This window comes from Chelonia mydas, chromosome 2, assembly GCF_015237465.2.
Source record: "Chelonia mydas isolate rCheMyd1 chromosome 2, rCheMyd1.pri.v2, whole genome shotgun sequence".
Classification (NCBI taxonomy): Eukaryota; Metazoa; Chordata; order Testudines; family Cheloniidae; genus Chelonia; species Chelonia mydas.
The window spans coordinates 37,021,506-37,043,097 of NC_057850.1; the positions used below are offsets into that span (position 1 = coordinate 37,021,506).

The following is a 21,592-nucleotide window of genomic DNA, read 5'->3' on the forward strand; positions in this document are numbered from 1 at the left end:
CTTAAAAGAAACACAATGAGATACATTGGTAGCACTTGCTAGCTCATCATGGTGTGCTGGTATTTCAAATCCAGGACAGGGAATTTTAGAGGGCAGAACAAGAAGCTCAATCCAAGGTTGTCTTCTGGAGCTATGACTCCCTCCCAGCCTTGTTCTGCCCTGCATTATTTTGACCAATGGCAACCCTTCAAACAGGTTAACCTCTAACTATTTGTAAGTAATCACATGATTGCTATAGATCTCAGCTGGACATATATACTATATGCAGCAGCATCTGAAGAATTTTTTAATGATTTATAACCGTGCCTCTCCTGATTAAAATTAGCGTTCACATTATTTGAGGGATACTGGGAGTGAGAAGGCGCATGGAAAGGTAAAAATTTTTGCTCTTCTACTAAAGTGCTACACATGGACTGCTCTGCTATTTACTTATTACTACCATCTACAAAGCACTTTTCAAATATTAATTATCTGAGGATCATTTTTATTTCTAAATGTAAAGAAAGCGAGGATTCACTGGTTGGTGACAGCAGAATCTGGCCCACAAACAGCAAGCTAGGCAGCAGCTTGGTCTTCGAGTTAGAGCATAGACAGGGGAGTAAGGAGATGCAGGTTGTAGGCCTGACTCTACTGCTCTTTGCTGGGGCCTTGGGCAATCGCTCGATGTGAGATTTTCAAAACTGCCTAAAGACCTCACTTTCATATGTGTTTTTTTAGGCACCTAATGGTGCAGACTGAAAATCTTACTAGGTGTTGATCTGCCCCTATTGGGGAATGAACGTCTTTGAAAATCGGAGCCAGAATGATTTAGGAGCACAGGTTCTATTGACTTTGAAAATTGGGTGCTTTTTGAAAACCCCATACTTAATCTCTGTGTTTCATTGTCTTCACCTCTGCAATAGGGATAACGCTTACTAATTGCTATAGAGTGCTCTGAGATCTTCAGATGAAAATGCTAAGTTGCTTAAATACAAAGTATTCTTACTGCATTTCATAGATCAGGTAAATAAAACATTTTTACAAAGACAGATTTTTATATGAAGAATGAATTGCCCCTGGATTAATGCTATATGTCCTGTGGGTACTGAGTGGAAAATTAGATAAATGATTTCACTTATAGAGAAAACATACTGTTTAACAGATTTGAACAACATACTAAGCAAAGCCTCTTGGTTTTAAGGTTAAATTCTGTTGGCTGTGTTTTTTTATTCAGATTACCTTTAAATCCTAATTTCAATTAAATTTTGCACTAATTGTATTGTTGCTTCTAATGCTCGAACTGACATAGCTTACTGACTCTTTTGACCTATCCAATTTGTTACGGTATGTGATCATCCTCTTACACAACACTGTTTTATACTTTTGATGCAACAGAGTATTGATTTGTAACTATCAATTGTTATCTACTGCAGATGAAGGTTGAGATCCGATAAATACAATCCCTTTACATTACTGGCTTTGGAGTGAATATTGGTAACATTTTCTGCACTGGATGCAGTAAGCACTGGACAGTTTGGATAGCTCCTTCTTTTTCAAGGTACCAGCTGTTTTTGAAAATGCTACTTCATGGCCTCAAAAAGGAGGCATTTATCAAACTCAGTCCCCAACCTACACCACCTATGGGAATTGTTGACTTTAGATTTATACTTTGGTTTTGTTTGATTTGTTTTTTTTAAATGTACCTAAATGTTTTTATTATAGCTAATAAAGTGAAGGGCCACTGCACTAACTTGAAGCTTATTACAAGCAGGGTCTATCGAGGTTTCCATATCAGGTAGTTCTGCCAAGACACTTCACTTCTGACCGGCAACATCTCTACAACTTCAATGTGGGACGTTTCTTAAACAAAACTTGTGAATTGTGGAGATATAAATTGGGTGTTAGATGATGTGAATTTTGCTCTACGTACGTTCTTATGTCAGTGGGTGGTTTAAAACTAAATTCTAGATTCAGATTACTAAACTCATTATTCAGGGTCAATGTTTTGAGAATGTGGATATAGGAGTGAAAATTCTTTCATGCTCTGGACTATGGTGCAGAGACCTTGTTGAATTGCAAAGCAGAAACAAAACATGGTGGTTGTCCTTCACTAGTCCTGTATGTTCCTAAATGTCATGGCCAGGTCATTGGTGGCCAGACCTAGTAGTCAGAGCCAGAATCCACAGTCCTCAAGATAGGAATCAAGAGTCAGCTGGCAAGGAATCCTGGAGGTCAGAAGCAGGACACCGACTGTAAATCAGAACCACGAGTTGGGAACCAGAGTCAGGCCAGGTCAGGATATCTGGGGTTCAGAGGCAGGAGCCAAACTGAAGGTTCGGAACCACAAGTCAGATGCCAGAAATTCAAGCCAGGGAAGCAGGAGTGGGTAAATAGGTAGCACAAGGCACACAGTCCAGAGCAGGATGGAACCCAATGATTCAGCAATTTCCTGTTCCTGCTGCTAGTTTAAGTAGGGCCAGTGGGCCAATCAGCCACTCTGGGACTCTGCCAATCATACCTCAAGGGAGGAGCCTCACTGTGGGGCTGGGCTTTGTGGGTCTCAGATGAGCTGTTGTCAGCAGGCTGCTAGGTAGAGGGTTGGAGCATGGCTGCTCCTATGGGGAGGGACTTGAGACCTATAGGTCATAATAGTAAAATGATTTTTCTGCTATTTCTTGCATTAAACTTGTAACACAACCCCACTCCCCGAAAGAAAGCTGGCTTCCTTCCTTCTTTATGTTGGAGGGCTTTGGCGGACATGGATGGATCACAAGAGCCTGAAAACTGAGTGTGTCTTGTCCAGTCACAAATAGAGGAAGGAGGGGCTGTTGAGTCTTGGACTGTATAATCCTTGTAATGTCGCAGGTCCCAGCTTTAGACTGAGCCAGCATATCCTCTCCTATACTTGGCCCTATACTTGTTCAGGCAGCACAAGGGGTTGGATTATGGCTGTAAACAAATACCTGAGGATTCCTCTCATGTTGGGAACTCCCTGCAAGCATAAACCCAGAGGAGGCAGCCCCTGCGCCAGCCACCCCTCCACTCCTGTTGTAAGGAGGTTGGTGGACATTGTGTAATTGAGCTTCACTCCACCACTGAGGTGAGGTCCCCAATTGACTTTATATCAGTGGCATCAGTTAGAGAAGCCCCTAGTCTTTATAGCTCCATGTCACTGAGATTGGGGCTGGGCTGGTGCAGAACCAGAGCTGTAGACAGTTCTTGAAGATCCCTCCTTCCCTTCCTTGTGCTGAGCAAAGCTCAGATACAGGGAAGAATCAAGCCTGGAATTTTGGGGTTTTGACATGAGAGTGGAACTTCTTAGAACTTGGTCTTTGTGTTGATGTGCTTTGTATCTGGCAAAATCAAGATTCAAAAAGTCCCTTCATTGACAGAATGAGTTCAGATTTCAGTCCATCACATGCATAGTTAATGTGCTAGGAGATTAAGCTACTGTACCAATAAATTTGCTGACCTAATTTTGAGAAACATACAAGCTCCAGTCAAGTGAGGTTTCATGGCACGATACATTCCTTTCTTAATTCGTAATGTTTCAGACGAACAGTAAATTAAGATCTCCCCCAGGTAGCTGTTAAGCTGCTAGAATGTTCTCGTCTTCACGACACAGGCAAATGTAAGCAGATCTTGCAAGAGGAAGTAAATAGAGCAGCACTAAAACTTCCCTCCGCCTGCATCTGAACATCTGTTCAAACTTTTCACAGCCCTAATGTGAAAGTAAATACAAAGTAGGGATGGGAGAAATGGTTTGAGCAAAGTAAAAACCACCCCAAACCTTTGTACACCCATTGAACCAAAATGAAATATTGTTTCAGGTTCAGAAAAAGTCACCCCTCCTCCTGCCCTTTCCATCCATTTGCCTTTCCTTTCCCCTTCCTCTACCATGCCCAACCATCAGCTCCCATTGACCTCCCCTTTCTTGTGTGTTTGAATATCCAAAGAACACAAAAAATCTTGCAAAGCCCCTGAGCAATCCCTGATTACAGCACTCCCAGAATTCTGTGAATTCCCCACTTCACTTCATTTGCAATCCAGGGTGAGGGGCTGTTGTGTGTACTTGCTGTACATTAAAAGTGTGTCTGTAATGTGTATTTGCAAAACTAATAGGTCTAAATATTGTGCAAATCATTTCCTTCTCCCACTCCCTGAATGTTGCTTGTTTTGGGGTAAAAAAGGAACAGCTATTGGAACTAACCAAGACTAACCATGCCTATTGTCATACTGGGATACAATATTCACTTTGCTTTTATATTAAGAAAAGGAGTACTTGTGGCACCTTAGAGACTAACCAGTTTATTTGGTTATTGGCAGTTTCCACGATATGCTATGCATCCGATGAAGTGAGCTGTAGCTCACGAAAGCTCATGCTCAAATAAACTGGTTAGTCTCTAAGGTGCCACAAGTACTCCTTTTCTTTTTACGAATACAGACTAACACGGCTGTTACTCTGAAACTTTGCTTTTATATTGTATCCCAGTACACCTTCCACCCTCCTGATTTGTCCCTTGTCATTCTTGTGTGTAAGCTCACTGGGGCAGGGATTGCCCCTGAATGTTCATGGCACAGTGGTATCCAATTCTGATTGGCTATATCAAGGATACATATGAAGCTTCAGAGCAATCAGTATGAGCAAATCTAAATCTTCTCTGTTCTGGGGCTTGGGAGATCTGCTCTGCATTTGGGGTGCAATTGACAGGAAAGCCCCAACGTGCTGGGAGTTTCAAATTGAGACGCAGCAGCCTAGAGCTCAGCAGAGAGGCTGCCCTTGCTTGTCCTCAGCAGAGCCTCACAAGTAGAGGGGTGGGGGAATGGAACCAGTGACACACGTCATGGAAAAGGAGGTGGCTAGATGTATATAGGGTTGTTGTGGAAAGGGGGTAGGATATGTAATTTCAGACTCCGACCCATCTAATATATATTCTGTGGCTTAAAAAATTTCCCTCCTTCCTAGTTTATTCGGCCCCTGTGTTGCCCTTTCACAAAGACATCTGCAGGTCTTAACAGCTGGTTTATTTTCACCTATGATTAGACTGTCTTGTATGGTAAATTGGCCTAGTTTTCCATTTGTAACTTTAAATGCATTAAACTCTTTATCTAGCCAGGCTATTAGGGAAGTGCTGGTAGACATGGCCTCTAGGTGAAGTTGGTGCTTGTGGTTCTATCTGTTTTGGCCACATTTGGGTTGGTTGCAGGCTAAGATGAACTTTCCCTTCCCTCCAACTGACTGGCTTTACATTTTAAAAGGTAATATTTATATTCTAGACTTTAGTAATGTGCCTTGTATGTACTATTCTGACACTGGTTCTAAACTATAATCACTATATATGAGATGATTTGTTTGTTTGTGCTTTCTTTATACAAGATCAAATGTCCAGTGTACATATAACTGCACATTAAAAAGTGCTAACTGGAGTCTTATTGACATGAAAAACTCCAAGAGAAGAACCTCCCATTTTCTCTTCCTCCCCCGCCATACCAAATAAAGCTCAGGATTTAATTGTCATCAGAATCCCAATGAATTACTCTTGTGTATACTGTCTGAGCATGCCTAACTCATCACAGTCCATGGGGAAATCAAAAGAAGCTTAAAACTTTTTGTGATACAAAGGCCCATTGGCAACAACTCTGTGTTAGCAACTCTTGTCAGGCCTGCCATACTCACTACACCTAATGCACTGTTGTCATGATATATACCCAAAAGGTGGCATGTAATATAGCATTGGAAAACAAATAACTCAGTGATCATTAATATTATTGCATAAGGTATGTAGAGGGTGAGTACAAAGAGTTATAAATATGTGCTAGAATTATGTTCTTAAAATGTGTTTGGCAAGCAGAGCATAAGCACAGTCTGCCTTAGACCAGAGGTTCTCAAACTGGGGCACACTCCTCTGGGGGGTGCAGGAATGTATTCGGGGGGGATGGGGAGAGAAGGACCTTTAGTGTGGGGGAAGAACTTGCTGTGCACATTCAGAGCTGGGTGGCTGGAGAGTGGTGGCAGCTGCTGGCCGGGCACCCAAAGAGGTGAGGCGTATACTACTACAGACACAAAGAACGAGGCGTGATCAAATGCATTTGACACCCACTGCCTTAAACAACGGAATGTGTATTTGCTTGTCTGACCAGCCTGGTCATCAGGCAGAGACAATGAAGATACATTTACATAAAAGGTCAACAAAGCCATCAAACTAGCAAGTGGGGGAGAGCGCCTCTTAACTGTAAAGACAGGGGGTCTGAACCTCAAATGATAAGCAGTTGTATCAACTGATTGTATACAATATTACTGTATTTTAAAAAAAAGGTCTTTTATGAATGCTGGTGAGACACTGGTGATTAACGTCATTGTGAAATGTCTGCATTAATACTATATGTGGAATTACGGATATTATGGTTTAAAGCTTATGACCAAACACAGGGAGAAACCGGTTTGCTCCCAGACAGGAGGGAAAGCAGCTGTCTACCTGTCCCCAGTGTAAATTAAGCAGTGTGAAATCAAAACAATGGAAGCTCTATTTACATATGAATCAGCAGGGAGATAGGATGTCCATAAAAAGGGAAGAACAGTAAGAAGCCTTCCTGCCTCCTGAAACAGAGAAAGCGAATTTTGGAGTGGTAAGGGCGGGGCAAAAAGACATTTAAGTTATCCACCACTGGACACAGCCAGAGCTCTTGTAATCTGAGGAAAAAATGGGTCCTTCAGCCAAGGGGGTTGAAATCTCTGGGAACTGAGTTTAGGTGAGAAACCTGCTTAATCAAAGAGTGTAACTTGCTGAAATTAAGTTTTTATTTTAGAAGGATATTTTTACTTATGTTTGCTTTGTAACCCTTCCTGTCTTTATTCCTCATACTTGGTATCACTTAAACCTATGATTTTTTGTTTAATAAACTTGTTTTACTTTTATTATAAACCAATGCAGTGCTGTGATTTAAAATTGCAGTGTTTGTCAAACCTGAGCGTCCTCTTTAAGGGGACAACAAACCTAATAACTTCTGTGACTGTTCTAGCAGAGGGCTGGATGCTGCAGGAAGACATCTCTGGGAAACTTAGGAGTTGGGGTTCACTGTTTTTGTAGCCTGCATGGCAAAGTTTTGCCTGGCAGAGTCCTGAAGAATTTGCTGGCAAAACAGATGAGTTGGTTTGTCAAGGTGTTGTCACACAGCTTATCAGAAGAAAAACTCTCACTTGCTGAGGCTGAGGGGGTAATATAATAACTCTCAATTCTGGGAACCTCAGCACATTGTCACATTTGCAGATGATTCTGGGGAAATTCGGGACTTGGAGGGTTCTGGCCTCACTTTGCAAAAAGTAACTCTTTGGTGGAAGCCAGGGTGTGACCTGGATGCTGGCTATTGGCGTCAGGGCAGTGAGCACAGAAGCATGTCATTTAAGGCACGCAATGTTGCAGGGCAGGCAGTGACACAGCCCATACTGTCTAGGTTGAACCCCAAAACATCACACTCTTACTGACTGTCATTCCTGCCTATCTAGCAACTTGTCTGACCTGTTTGCTTGAGCCTAAGATGGAGGCAAGCCCCTGACCTGCTCAGACGTAGGCTGGGGTTTGACTAGGTTGCACATACAAACCTCAGATCATGTTCTCAAAAAGTTCAGGAGTATGAGCTGAGGTTTATCTTTAAGTAACCAGCCCCCCAGCTCCCCTTGTTTCCCCTTACCTGTTTATTCCTAGACCTTCTACCATTTGGGATTTGGAAAGATATGTTTGGTAAAGAAAGTATAATATTGGGGTTGGATATTAGCTGGACTCTGTGGAAGCATACTTTCAACCTTATCTCTCGGTGGAATTATGGATATTATGATTTATATGCACCGTGTTTGCCAGTTAATATGGAGAGAGGTTTCTTAATGGACTATGGTTTGGTACAATACCTGAGCAGGTTGAGGTTCATTCTAGCCTACACGCTTTCTCTCAGTGCAGTCCATTTCAACAGTCTTTTTGTCTGTAAGTATTTTTTCACTTACATGAGTCCTGATCCCAGTTGTTTTGTGAGCACCAGGTTTGTATAGTCACCTACTGCCAGTGTCTGAGGCCGTCTTGCCACTCTGTTACAACTTTTATTCTAACTGATAACATGGATTTTACTAATGATCCTTTTCCTCTCCAGTTGTGCATGATCGGCATGCTGCATGTATGGCAATTTACACTTCAGATTAGAATATCTGATGCGTAATCTTGGGTGGTATAGCACAAGCCAAGGGCGACAGCACAGATGTCTTGGAGGTGAGGAGTATAGTTGGGGGGGGGGTGACTTTCCACTATTTATTACAAAGTTTTCCAGTGATTTTCTCAATGGTGTCATCAAAAGTAAGGATTTCTATTAGTACTCCCTTTGTTGGAGTAAGGAATTCTGGATATAGACTATGTTGATATGCCTGGCAATGCAATTTTATGCCTATCGCACTAGATCCTCAGTTGGTGTAAACTGTACAACTCCATTGACTTAAAGGAAGCTACATCACTTTACATCAGATGAGGATCTGGTCAGTGAAACCACATTACTATTTTCAAAGTCAGCCTTTACAAACAGTTTCCACAATATGATATCAGAAAGACTACAATTTCCCATTAGTAAGAGCAGCCTTTGAGAGAGACTGTTGTGTGGAAAATGTTGCCTTCTCCCAATAACCATGCATCGTATGTTTTAAAAGAGATTATAATAGAAGGACAAGAGCATGCATTAAATCTTTGATATTTTGCAGCTCTGGTAAAGAGATAAGATTTTTACCTTGAATTATAACTGCAGATTTTTCCTTTTTTGCTAGGCTAGTATGTCTGTAACCATGACGACAGCCTTCAGAATTTTCCAGTTATTTTACATTCATTAATAGGAGTAAGAGAGCAGATGTATAATTATGCTATTCTTATTCAATCCACCAAATTGCAGTTGACACTTCTAAAACCTTTTCAGTTAAAAAAAAAAAATATATTTACTGTTTATCATTTTCCTAGCAACAGATATGGGAAGATAATTCTTTTAGGACAAACGCATACAGAGGGAAATGGAGATGAGGAACACAAAGAAAAATTATACAGCTTTTGAGAGAAGTAATCAAAAGAGAATCAGTAGCATGGACTAATAAATAGGATTCTGGGACTGGCAGTCAGAGGAGTAAGTTCTAGCTCTAGTCTCCATCTCTGACCTGCTGCATGACTTTGAGCAAATCATTAGACCTCTTTGTGCCCCTGTTTTCCCTCCCAGAGGGAAGGTCTTTATAGCAGGGACTGTCTCTTACTATGTGTTTCTTTAGTGCCCAGCACAAGGAGGCCCCAGTCTTGGGTAGGACCTGTAGGGTATGTCTACCTTGCAGCGGGGAGTGATGCTCTGGGTAGCAAGACTCATGCTAGTGGGGCTCAAGCTACTGCACCAAAAATAAGTGTGGACACAGTGCCTTGGGCTCTCAAGCCAAGGGGGTCAGGTGTAGGGTTGCCAACAGTCCCTTATTACAAGGAACGTCTCTTAATTTTTCATCTCTGTACAACAAGATCGGGAGTTGCTGAGTGCTGCACCAAAAAAAATAAAAAAGCAGCAGGAATACCTCTGGTGAATGTAGGTGAGTACTGCTCCTTATTATTAGTATTGACGATGATGATGATGATGATATCAGGAGGAGAGATGGGGCGAGGTGCTAAGAAAACAGTCTCTTATTTTTGAAATATAGTGTTGACAACCTTAGTCGGATGGGCTTGAAGGCCCAAGCTGCAACCTTCATATTGCTATCTTTAGCATGCTAGCTTGAGCCCCGCTTAAGCTGTCTGTCTTCCTGGCCTGGGAGGCTTGCTCCCAACTGTAATGTAGAAATGCTCCTAGATCAGGGGTAGGCAACCTATGGCACGCGTGCCAAAGGCGGCACGCGAGCTGATTTTCAGCGGTACTCTCACTGCCCTTTGTGGCCTGTCCGGGCCACCGGTCCGGGGGGCTCTGCATTTTAATTTAATTTTAAATGAAGCTTCTTAAACATTTTTAAAACCTTATTTACTTTACATACAACAATAGTTTAGTTATCTATTAAAGACTTATAGAAAGAGACCTTCTAAAAACATTAAAATGTATTACTGGCATGCGAAACCTTAAATTAGAGTGAATAAATGAAGACTTGGTACACCACTTCTGAAAGGATGCCGACCCCTGTCCTAGATGCTACTGCAATTTTTTACCTATATATTTTAAAAAAGAGAGGAAGAACAGTTTTACTAGTAGCTTTTTTTCCTCTTAAGTACATTTATGGATGTAATTCCAGTGTTGAAACAAAAAAGAAAATATTGTTTAATAACGATGGGAAAACTTAATGTCTGTAAAACTGGGGACCTTGCATGCAATGTCTTCTCCTCTGTGTTGTGATATTTTTGATGTATGAACAGAAGTAGTAATCAAGGAAATTATTTCATCACTAGGACTACTATAACACACCCTGCTTACTTACCTTTCCCTTGGTTTGATGCTATTCACTTACATAATGTTACTACATCAGTGTATTACATGGTGACTGCTTTAGAGCTTTCTTAATAGCGAAAGCTGCATTTAGAGTATTGCTACCCTCTTTTTTTTTTTTTCTTTTTCACGTGCCCAGAACTAAATTCTTCTTTGGGGCTAATGTTTGGCCTGAGCCTGAAAGCAAACAGTTCTGGAAAGGTTAAGAAAAATTCAGCCATTTTTGAGTGGAGAGAAATTCTCAGTTGGAAAAAGAAGAGTCAGGTTTTCCTCTAATGTAAATCAGCCTAGCTCCATTGACTTCAGCAGAGTTGGACTTCAGAGTTGCTAGGAGAATTTATAGCCTCTGAGGATACAGCACTCAATTTTTTCCCTTACCGATTACTGAACAAAGAACACCACACTTGGCATTTTGTTAGTCCTCCATAAGGAGGAAACTTGTTGCAAACTTCAGGTGAGGGGAGAAGAATTGAAAATAAAGTATAAATGGATTTGAAAAAAATCACTTGTGAGCATGGTCAGTAGCATCAGCTGAGATTTTAGCAGGGTGAATTGCAGCTCTGCTCCTATGCAACATCAGTGACAGGAGAACTGCACATTCTACGAGTCTGGCCTGACAGGCACTGGGGTTACTACTGAGACAGTTTGCATGAGAACATTGGTAGATCACCCATTACCGCAGTTGAAGTTGGGATATCCCTTCTTTTAGTTCCTAGAGTAAATTTGAAGGTTATGGCAGAGGTTTTCCAGGTGCAGGTGCTGTCTTTGGAACACCCTTCCCTCGATAGCTTACCAGACCTGAGCTTGGCAAGCTTCAGTGCACAACATAAGGCCCATTAATTTTATTTAGCATGTGAGTGCTTTTTATTTGTTTGGTTGCATTTGTTTTGTTTGAGTAAATGTGTTACTTTGGATGGACATCTGAGCTATGAAAGCAATAACCTATAGAGGCAGTTTGAGTGCCACTGTTTGAGCAGCTTATTTAAATGATGTGTGTTTATAATACTCTTGTACTTAATCTGCCTGGCTTTCCTGGACACAACTGCCTAACTGAAACACCCCCAACACAAGGTACACTTACGCAAGAGAACATGGTAGACTTCCAATGTTGCATTATTCCCTATCTTTGTTGTGTACTGAGTGTTTCATTAAGTATGTAAAGTAATAAGAATTTATTTAAAAATCATTCAGCTGTCAGGCACTGGCCTGCTGGTTAGAACACAAAGTGTTCTCTATGCAATTGACCTGACTTAGTACTGGGCTTATGTCTCGGGTTTCCCAGACCAAAATTCCAGACAAGTCACAGAAAGGAATTGCTTCCTTTTCCTATGACAAGGTGGGGTCTGGCAGCTGTTTGCCCTTTGCAGATAATGGGTCTGTGCTAGTTAGTGTTGGGGGGCGCTCACAGAGCTAGCTGCCTGTAGCCCCATATAGACACTCTGAGGGCTTGTCTATACTACCCACCAGAATTGGCAGGCAGCAATCGATCCAGTGGGGGTCGATTTATCGTGCCTAGTATAGATGTGATTGATCGACTGCTGAGCGCTCTCCCGTCGACTCCAGTACTCCACCAGAACGAGAAGCACAAGCGGATTTGACGGGAGAGCGTCAGCTGTCGACTTATTGCAGTGAAGGCACCACGATAAATAGAATCATAGAATATCAGGGTTGGAAGGGACCTCAGGAGGTCATCTAGTCCAACGCCCTGCTCAAATCAGGACCAATCCCCCAATTTTTGCCCCAGATCCCTAAATGGCCCCTTCAAGGATTGAACTCACAACCCTGGGTTTAGCAGGCCAATGCTCCAACCACTGAGCTATCCCTCCATCGACTTCGGCTACACTATTCATGTAGCTGAAGTTGCGTATCTTAGATCGACCCCGCGCGGTAGTGTAGACAAGCCCTGAGAGAGAAAGATTGGGCCTTCAGGAAACCTGGGTTCAATTCCCTGTTCTGCAAATGATTTCTAGTGTGACCTTGTTTAAGTAACTTAGTTTCCTACGCCTCAGTTCCACAGATAATACTTCCGTGCCATACTGAGGTGTTGTGAGGATAAATACACTGAAGATAGTGAGATGCTGTGATACTACAGTGAGGTGGGGCCCATATAAGTATCTTGGGTAGGTAAGATGAGGTTAAAAGGTTTCTCTGGGAAGGGAGTGAAATGAAAGGGAGAGGAAAGACAAATAGATAGTTTTGGGGCGGCCTTGTTTTGTTTTCACATTGTGCTCTCTGTTGCTGACGTTCAGGATCCTGTGAATGTAGAAGTTTTTAGCCTTTTTTTTTCCTGAAGGTGGGCAATATTGGTGTACTAGCTTCTACTGAACATGGTGAATGTGCAGATATATAGGCAGCACTGTCTGCATTTGAGCTTTGGGTTAGAAACTACGGCCAGTTTTACACCAATATAACTCCACTGACTTCAGTGGAGTTACGCCAGAGTGACAGTGCTATATTGCAGATCAGAATCCCATTTTCGGCCACTGATTTACTGTGAAGTTGTGGTTTAGCCACTTCAACAGAGAAGTTTATTACCCTGTCTGTAAAATAGAGATAAGAATACTTTCTTACACCGCAATGATAGGTGAGGAATGGAGCTATATGTGCTGCACTTTGAAAACACATGGCAGTAATAGTGCTGCTATTAGATTGGTCTTGAAAAATTTTACCCTGCTAACCTGAGGACTAAGCCCACTCATGAGCCAGTATGAAAATAACTGTGCTGCAATGTTCCCTGCAGTGCAATAAAATAAGCCAGCCAGGTGCTATATTTAATTGTCACGTTGTCAGTCAGCTTTCTATGTAGCTTTTTAGTAACTGTCTATGTCCTTTCTTTCTGACCCAGAGCCACCTAGCTACTGAGAAAGTGATGGTGGTGGTGGGTTCCCTGCTAATTTCCCTTTCCCTTGTATTTTTGTTGTTGCCTTGTCTAGCCCTTTGGTGTTAAAATGCTATATAATTTATGATAGTGGCTAGACTGTGTTTGATAGAGCAGGTTATGGTGATGTGATTAATCTTAATGTATAAATTTTAAAGAATAGGGTAAATGACATGCCCCAAAAGGAATCGCAAAAGGTTCTTAATTGGCTAAGGATTCCAGAGTAAAGAAATCCCATTGAAAAGTGTTACTGAAAGGTTTGGTAAAAATAATGTATTTTTAATGATTATGTAACTTCTGCACCACCACTACACAATTATTACACCGAAGCATGAATAGAGAAAGTGCACACATAGCAAGAGAAGCAAAATAAGATATCTACCTTATATAAAGAATGTGCACTCAAAAGGACTTGACAATACCAGTGTATTAAAGCATTCAGTGCAATAGTAGAATAGCCAACCAAAAGAAAAATAAAGATAAATCAGGTCATTGAGGCAGGTATAAGCTACAAAAATCAGATGGTAGTGACCCAAAGTTCAACCCAAACAAAACCCATAAATGATCAAATGTAGCAGTTGGTTGTTTTGACAGAGTAGTTACTCATAGACATAATTCATAACGACAGAAAGGGGGAGCCAAATAGAGAAATAATCTGAAATAATCCTTGGGACAAAACAAAGAAAAGCATCCCATTGCAGATAACTGGCATTCTTCATCTAATGAAAGTTTTCATATTATAAGCCATGGCCCTGTGTATTATGCAGGAAGCAGGACCTGAATTCTGCAAGAAGGTCCCTTGTTTCTGCAGTGCTCTGCTGCTGGATCCCTGCAGCAAACTGAAAATCCTGCAGCAGCTTCACTTGCACTCAAAAGGGAGGGTTTTACTGAATTCAATATGAACATATAACTAATTATTACTTATTTTTGAGGACCTATAAGTGGTTAGGCACTTAATGGAAATAAGGTGGGACGTGGACCTTACACCAGAGACTTTACAATCTAACATCAGACTGAACCAGACAAAGGAAGGGCATCTAAGCAAACAAAAGGAGGGGAGAGAGTAGAAGGACAAAGTTGCATTAGTAAAATTGCATCATTCTTTTTCAGTAAGTGGTTCACACGCCTCAAAGCTTCCGTTTAATTAGGGCTGTTTCTTTTGGTTTATTTATTCTTATATTAAATGCAATGGGGCAAATTCTGTTCAGCGAGTCCACTGTAAATCTGGAGTAATTCCATTGTTATAGTTTGTTGTTTTGCGTTTCTGGTGGTGCCTATAATACACTAGGCATTTTACAAACATATGGGAAGGCCAGGCTCCTGCCCCAAACAGCTCACATTGCCCCTTTATTCTCAGGTTTCAGAGTAGCAGCCGTGTTAGTCTGTATTCACAAAAAGAAAAGGAGTACTTGTGGCACCTTAGAGACTAACAAATTTATTCTCAGTGTTCAAAGCGTTAACATATTTTTTTAGTGACAAGTATCAGCTGTGTTAGTCTGTATCCACAAAAACAACAAAGAGTCCGGTGGCACCTTAAAGACTAACAGATTTATTTGAGTATAAGCTTTCGTGGGTAAAAACCCCACTTCTTCAGATATATTTTTTTAGTGGTTGCATTTTGGAGATTGTTGAGAGAGGAGGGAGGAGCCAGAGTTTTGACAGCTGATTCAAGGACACCTGGGATAAGGTATAGGTGTTGATTCGGGTTTTGGACCTTCCAAGGTCTAAGTGATTTTGTTTTTTGGCACTAGGAAGAAAATGCATCTCCTCTTGCTCTCCCCGTTTTTGGGCAGGGGAGAAGATGGTGGTGGTTGTGGAGGGCTTGAACTTCCTTTTCCCTGTCTCAGCAGTCCTTGCTCTAACCAACAGCCTGCCACATCCCCACTGTCTTGATACTGCAGCCAACAAGATGGATGAGCAGATTAGTTGAATGCTGCTGCTGAAATACGCAGTGGTGGTGTAGCTATGTTGGTCCCAGGATATTAGAGACACAGGTGGATGAGGTAATATCTTTTACTGGACCAACTTCTGTTGGTGAAAGAGACAAGCTTTCCAGCTTACACAGAGCTCTTCTTCAGGTCTGGGCAACAATTTTCAGGTCTGCTGAAATAATCAGGAGTGAAATAGTTACTACTTCAGTAACTGTCGTCATTAGGCTTCACAGATAACATGCCACTGAGATCAGGCAAGTCACACATCTGGAAACACTGCATTGGTTTGCATTCAGTTCCTCTCTGGAAGATTTATCTTCACAAACATAAAGGCTAGAATTTTTTAAAAGTAATTAAAGCTTTGTTCTAACACACAACTCCCTGGTAAAGGCTGGATTCCGTGGCAATTTCTATGACAAGAGTGTTGTGCACGGTATATATCAACTTGCAGATTAAAGCATTTTGCAGACTCTTACATAGTGCATACAACATCACTGAAATGCAGCCACCTCTGAGTGGGAAGAGCCGTAGCCAGGCAGACAGCAAGCTTTACAATAATAGAGGGAAGGAGAGTGGCTAGCTAGGATGTGCTTCATTTCATCATGTATGGGTTTAGTCTGGCTTAATCTTCAGGTCTCAGTGGATGATATATTTTTTTCTTCCTTATTTTGGTTGATAACAGTATCTAGCTCTTGAAGTTGTAATACATTGGTACTGCAAAGGCTTCTTTTGTGTATATCCTTTACGTAATGTAGGTGAAACCTCCTCTCAGTATGGCACTATCTACTCGTATTAGTAGAACTGTTCACTGGTTTCCCACTCTTGATTTCATACAGAAGCATCTTAGAAGGGTCATTTCCCTAGTGGCAGCAAGTTCAGCTCATAAAGTGCATGAGCTTCAGGCTCTAGAGACTTTATACTATATTTTATATTGATTAGGTGATGCTAGAGAATCATGCCCCGAAAACTGCCATCCTAGAGCTGGTTGGTTGGGCTAGCGCATGGTTTCACTGAAAAATTCCTGTTAGTCGGTTCAACAATGTTCGGACAACCTGGTTTCTTGCCAGCTCACCTGGTGGCCTGCTGGGGACCCCAAGACTTCCAGAGTCTGTGGCTCCATCATGCGGCCTGGCCTAGGGCCAGGGACCTCAGAGCTTCCAGGGCTTTTGCTGAGGAGTGGGGAAATCCTGGGGACTCTCAGGAGGGGATATGTGAATAACTGGTCTCTCGGTTTGGCAGCTGATTTGAAAAAAAATGTTTCGGGTCAACCGGAAACTATTTTAAAAATAATTTTCAGCAAAATGAAAGTTTAAAAAAAAACACCTCATTTGAGATTTTTACCTTTTTTTAAGGGAAAATTCTAAACAAAAAGTTTTTTTTAAATAAAAAAAAATCAAAGTTTTATTTAAAAATTGCCAATGTTTTTCAGAATTTTTTTTCCCTTTGGCCAAAACTGTTTGTTTGAACTTGACATGAATTCACATAATGTTTCAGTTGACCCAAATTCAGTTTTTGGCTGAGCTGCAAGCCTAACCACTTGGGCTATAAGTGTATGTCTGCATTGCAATTAGAGACCCACAATTGGTCCATGCCAGTTGTCTTGGGCTCAGGCTACTGGACTGTTTAACTGCAGTGTAGACATTCAGGCTTGGGCTGCAGCCTGGGCTCTGGGACCCTCCCACCTCGCAGGGTCCTAGAGCCCAGACTCCAGCCCAAGCCCAAACATCTACACCACATTAAACAACCCCTTAGCCCGAGCCCCACGAACCCGAGTCAGTTGGCACAGGCCAGCCGCAGGTTTCTAATTGCAGTGTAGACATACCCCCAGAGCCAGATTAATTTCACTTTTTTAAATGAAACAAGTTGATTTTCTAAACAACATTTTTTCCCCTTCCATGTGAAATTTTGAAATGTTCTTTTAGTTCTGTTTCGGAACAAAATGTTGTTCAGAATTTCAGGAGTTTCCGCAGAATGGAAATGCCAACTTTTTACGTGCCCTAGTGCTGTCCTGCACAGGAGACCTGGTGAAGAGGGGGAAATAATCTGCTACTGTCATAGACCAATAACAGATTGTGTCTCCGTGGGGCAAGGAAGAGAACCAGGAAATAGTGGCACTGCCCATGGAACAGAACATGTGCTGCCTGTTACTCGAGGCATATTGTTAAGTCACAGAATATCCCGCAATGGATATCTGATTGCATCTCACTGCTAGGCAGGTCTGCAGCTTGAAGGTCATGTCAAGGCTCAGTAAATTCTGTTCAAAGCAGCTTTGGCTGCTAACCTCAGATCTGCCCCTAGCCAGGAGATTTGCAAAGAAGCCACATGGATTTCTCCTCACACATATGTAAAGCTTTATTGCTCAGTTTTGGCATCTAGTCAGGAATCCAGAACCTATTTCTCACTATTCAAAGACTCTTGCACTTTAGAATGTTGTTCTCTTCAGGATTCTGTGTTCTCACCTTATGAAAGTATTTCATCTTCCCCGTACACTCCATGCTATCTATGCATGTTATTACTTCAAAGAATTTAACATTAAGGTTTGAGTCATGCACTCAAAAGTCAGGAAATGCCAGAACTAAGGTTGCCTGTGCTTTCATCTTTTGAACTCTGTTAGTCTTGTTTTTTCTTCACTGCCATACTAGCAGGCAGTTTTTCGGTTGTGCTTTCTTTTTGACCTATCCCTTGAGCTTTTATAGTAAGTTTCCAAGAGTGGGACCTCCATTAGATGGGTATTTTTGGGAGAAGACAAATAATTACAGGTAAATAAGTCTTGTTCTTTGAAGCTACACGCCTCAGTAAATCACCAGTCATCTTCTCCTCAGAATGAGAAAGATTGTGTAACTGTAAACAGGTAGAGTTCCCAAGCTTGCTTTGAACAGAATATACTCACACAACACACCTGCAAAATCTTTTCTATAACTGACAGTCCCTCCAGTGCTCTCCGCTGCTTAGAGTTAACAAGATGCATCTGTCACTAAGTATTTTAGACAAAGTAGAACAGTTTCAGAAGGAGCTATTGAGAGCTACCAACCCCAGAATAGCCAGATTAGGGCACTCCTCTGAGAGGTCTGTGTTTAAATTCCTGCTGAGACCCAGACAAGGTGGGGATTTGAACCTGGATCTCCCACATCCCTGCTGAATGCTTGAACTACTGGAATATTAGGTAAGAAGAAGAGGGGGGGAACTACCTCCTCGGCTCTGTTTTGTGTGGGACCCTATCTGGTAGCTGTGCTCTTAGGCAGCCTCTGAGACTGCTTACCGGATGAAGCCCCACCGGTGAGATTGGCACAGCAACACCTAGTTTGATGATCCCTCTGGGGCTTAGTCACTGAGCAGCTTGGCAGCACCAGGCCTTAGGTGGCGCAGTGCATGCCCATCAGCAGAAGTTTAGGTGCTGAGAGATCTTCACTCGTGGTAAGTTAGGTGACAAAAGGAACTTCAGGCACCTGCAGGGTTAGGCAGCTGAGCTGCGGTTTTGAGGATCTAAAGTTTGGAATTAGGTGACTAAATTCCTTTATGGATCTAGCCCTTAGCATCTTTCTTCATTTTGCACTAACACTTTCCATATATTTTCTGTCATTTTAATCGGCTTTTATTTGGGAGTTATCAGCTGATTTTGATTTTTGCAAATGATTTTGGAATGTATTGCAACAGCCTAAATCACTGACTAATGTGTGCGCAAGACTTTCTGATTCAGATCTTTCAAAGTTATGTGAGTTTAAATCTGATCATGTGCTGGAAGCAGGAGTCGTAATCCATTGAGATAGACTTCTGGAGGAAAAAAACAAGTATTTTTCTTTTGTATGGATTTATTTTTAAAGCAAACATTGCATAACACGTGATGATATTAGTTTAGTTTTGTTTTGTTTTTTGTTTCTTTGCTTTGCTTAAAACAAAAGATTAGATTTGGAAACTGTTGGAAAAATTGGTCTGCGCATGGCCTTATGTAAAGTGTGTGTGTACATGTAATAAAGCAGGGTATTACACAAATTTAAAACAACCTAATCTTTCTAAACCCGTGGTCATTAATGTGTTTCAGTTATGTAGTATGTGCATATAGGGTGAATCATAGAAATTAGAGATGGAAAAAGCCCAAATAGGTCATTTAGTCCAGCCCCTTACTAATATAGGATTTTTCCCTATAATATTTTTTTTTTGTACTTTCTCTAGTCCAGTTATCAAGCATTGGGGCTTCTATCTCTTGGAATACCAGCAGGCTTCTGGAAAACAAATTAATTTGTAATAATTGTGGTCTGTTTAACCCTCTGGAAGCGTCAGTTGTTTCCAGTGACAAACATAAGCCTGTGCTTCAAAGGATTTTGATCAGGGCCGGATTAAGACCTTTAGAGGCCCTAAGCACTAAAAAGATTATGGTGCCCCCCCCCATATGTAATTCAAAATAAAAACAATACTATACCATAAAATAAAATTTTTTATTTTTCGAAATGACACAAAACTTACATGTGTGCTGAATTAAAATAGCTTCTTTCTAGATTTTCTGATTGCAAAATCTGATGGCAAAATTCTGGATAAGTTCATCGAAGCTGATTCAACAAAGCATGTCCGCTTCCATACGCAATAGGGAAAGTGAATCAAGTCTGTCCTGACACATTGTTGTTCTCTGAGGGTTTTTTATTCTTTTCAGCTGAGAAAAAGAGCATTCTGCGGAGCAGTTAGTAATCATCAATGTTAGAAAAATACATAGTGCAATCTCTACATTTGGAAATACACATTGTATTCCGTCTTTCAATAGTGTGTCATGAAGATCAATGTGACTGAATTTCAGTTTTCCTGTTTCATTAAACTTTGCACACACATAACAGTGGAACTGCCGTACTTCTCCACAGAGATTCATGTTCAAGTCAACAGGGTATGAGTCAACTAGCTTTTGGGAACCTTGTGAATATTATTTGTCAGATAAGTCCATATCATTTAGAAAAGAAAATCTACTTGATACTTCTTTGTACACTTCACCTCTCCTCTTCATATGAGCTTCAAGGGTATCAATTATAGCGTAGTAAGTAGATATGTGAAATTTCTCTCTAGGATTCAATGCTGTTTCTGTTGCACTGCTATCATTTGCTTGTTTTTTCCTGATTCGCTTGCTGGACTGGGCTTCTTTGTAGTTAGTATCAGGCAAGATATCTTTTGATATGTCTTCAAATCTTTCAAAATCATTCCTCAAAGTGTATAAGTGGTTTGCTAATGATTATCAGAGGTCTGTACATGTTTTCAAATCCAATTCTTTTTCTTGGAGAGCTTGACTTGTGTGGTAAAAGTGTTGTAAAATTTCATTCCACATGGTCAACATGAATACAAACTCTAGTTCTTGCATCTTGTTTGCAATGTTTTCTGCCTCTCGTATAGTTTCTCCCTTTTGTGATTGGTCTTCAGCTATACTTTCTAATGTATCCACAATCTTTGAGTAGAACTCCAGAATTGCACGTGTTGCCACAGCATGTGCCTCCCAGCGAGTATTAGAAAGAGATTTCAACACACCATCATTGCCCAAATATGTTTTAAGAACTGCCCATCGGTGTGTTGAGGCAGAGAAAAATGTATAAAGTAACTGGACTGTTGAGAAAAAACTTACTGCCACCAGACAACAATCAACAGCACTGCAGCCAACAAGACAGAGAGTGTGCAGCACATGGTATGAATATGGCATATTTGTTCTGTTCTAAAAGCTGCTTCTGCATTCCTTGATAACGCCCTGACATGTTGGCGGCGTTGTCATAAGATTGACCTCTGCACTTTGAGAAATCTATTTTGCAAACTTGGCACAGATAATACAGTACTTGATTTGCCATTTCTTCACCAGTGTGGCTTTTCAAATTGAGGAATGTTATAAATCGTTCAACTGGTTTTCCATCTGTGGTGGAGACATATCTTAGTAAAATACTCAATTGATCAATATGTGAAAGATCAGGTGTAGAGTCAACAGATGAACTGAAGTACCCAGCACTACTTATTTCATCCACAGTAGCTGAACGAACTTTGTCACTCATTAGACCAATGAGTTCATCAGATATTGTCTTGGATAAGTATGATGGGTTACCTTTGCCAGCATTCCCATATTTTGAGATATGGCCTGCTAAAAATGGGTCAAACTGAGCCACAAGCTCCAACAATCCCAAGAAATTTCCATTCTGCAATGATCCAAATGTGTCATTTGATCCCGGGAAAGGCAGACCACGTTCAGCTAATGTTTGAATAACGGCTATAACACGCTGCAAGACATTTTGCCAGTGTTCACGCCCCCCTTTAATTTGTTCTTCCAATTTTTGTGTCAATCCAAAGCCCTGTCTTTGATTTTAAATGTCAACATTGAATCTCTGTG

The 21,592-nt window shown here is 41.2% G+C and overlaps 1 protein-coding gene across 5 annotated transcripts in view; it reads left to right on the forward strand.

Moving 5' to 3' along the window:
* Positions 1-21,592, forward strand: part of NCALD (neurocalcin delta) — a 76,403-nt gene that overhangs the window by 18,853 nt on the left and 35,958 nt on the right. The window contains exon 2 of one of the 5 annotated variants that reach the window (XM_043539260.1): positions 1,413-1,537. The exons of the other annotated variants lie outside the window; for them this stretch is intronic. The gene's annotated coding sequence lies outside the window, so the exon portion shown is untranslated. The remainder of the gene's footprint in view (positions 1-1,412; positions 1,538-21,592) is intronic. 5 annotated transcript variants of the gene reach the window in all.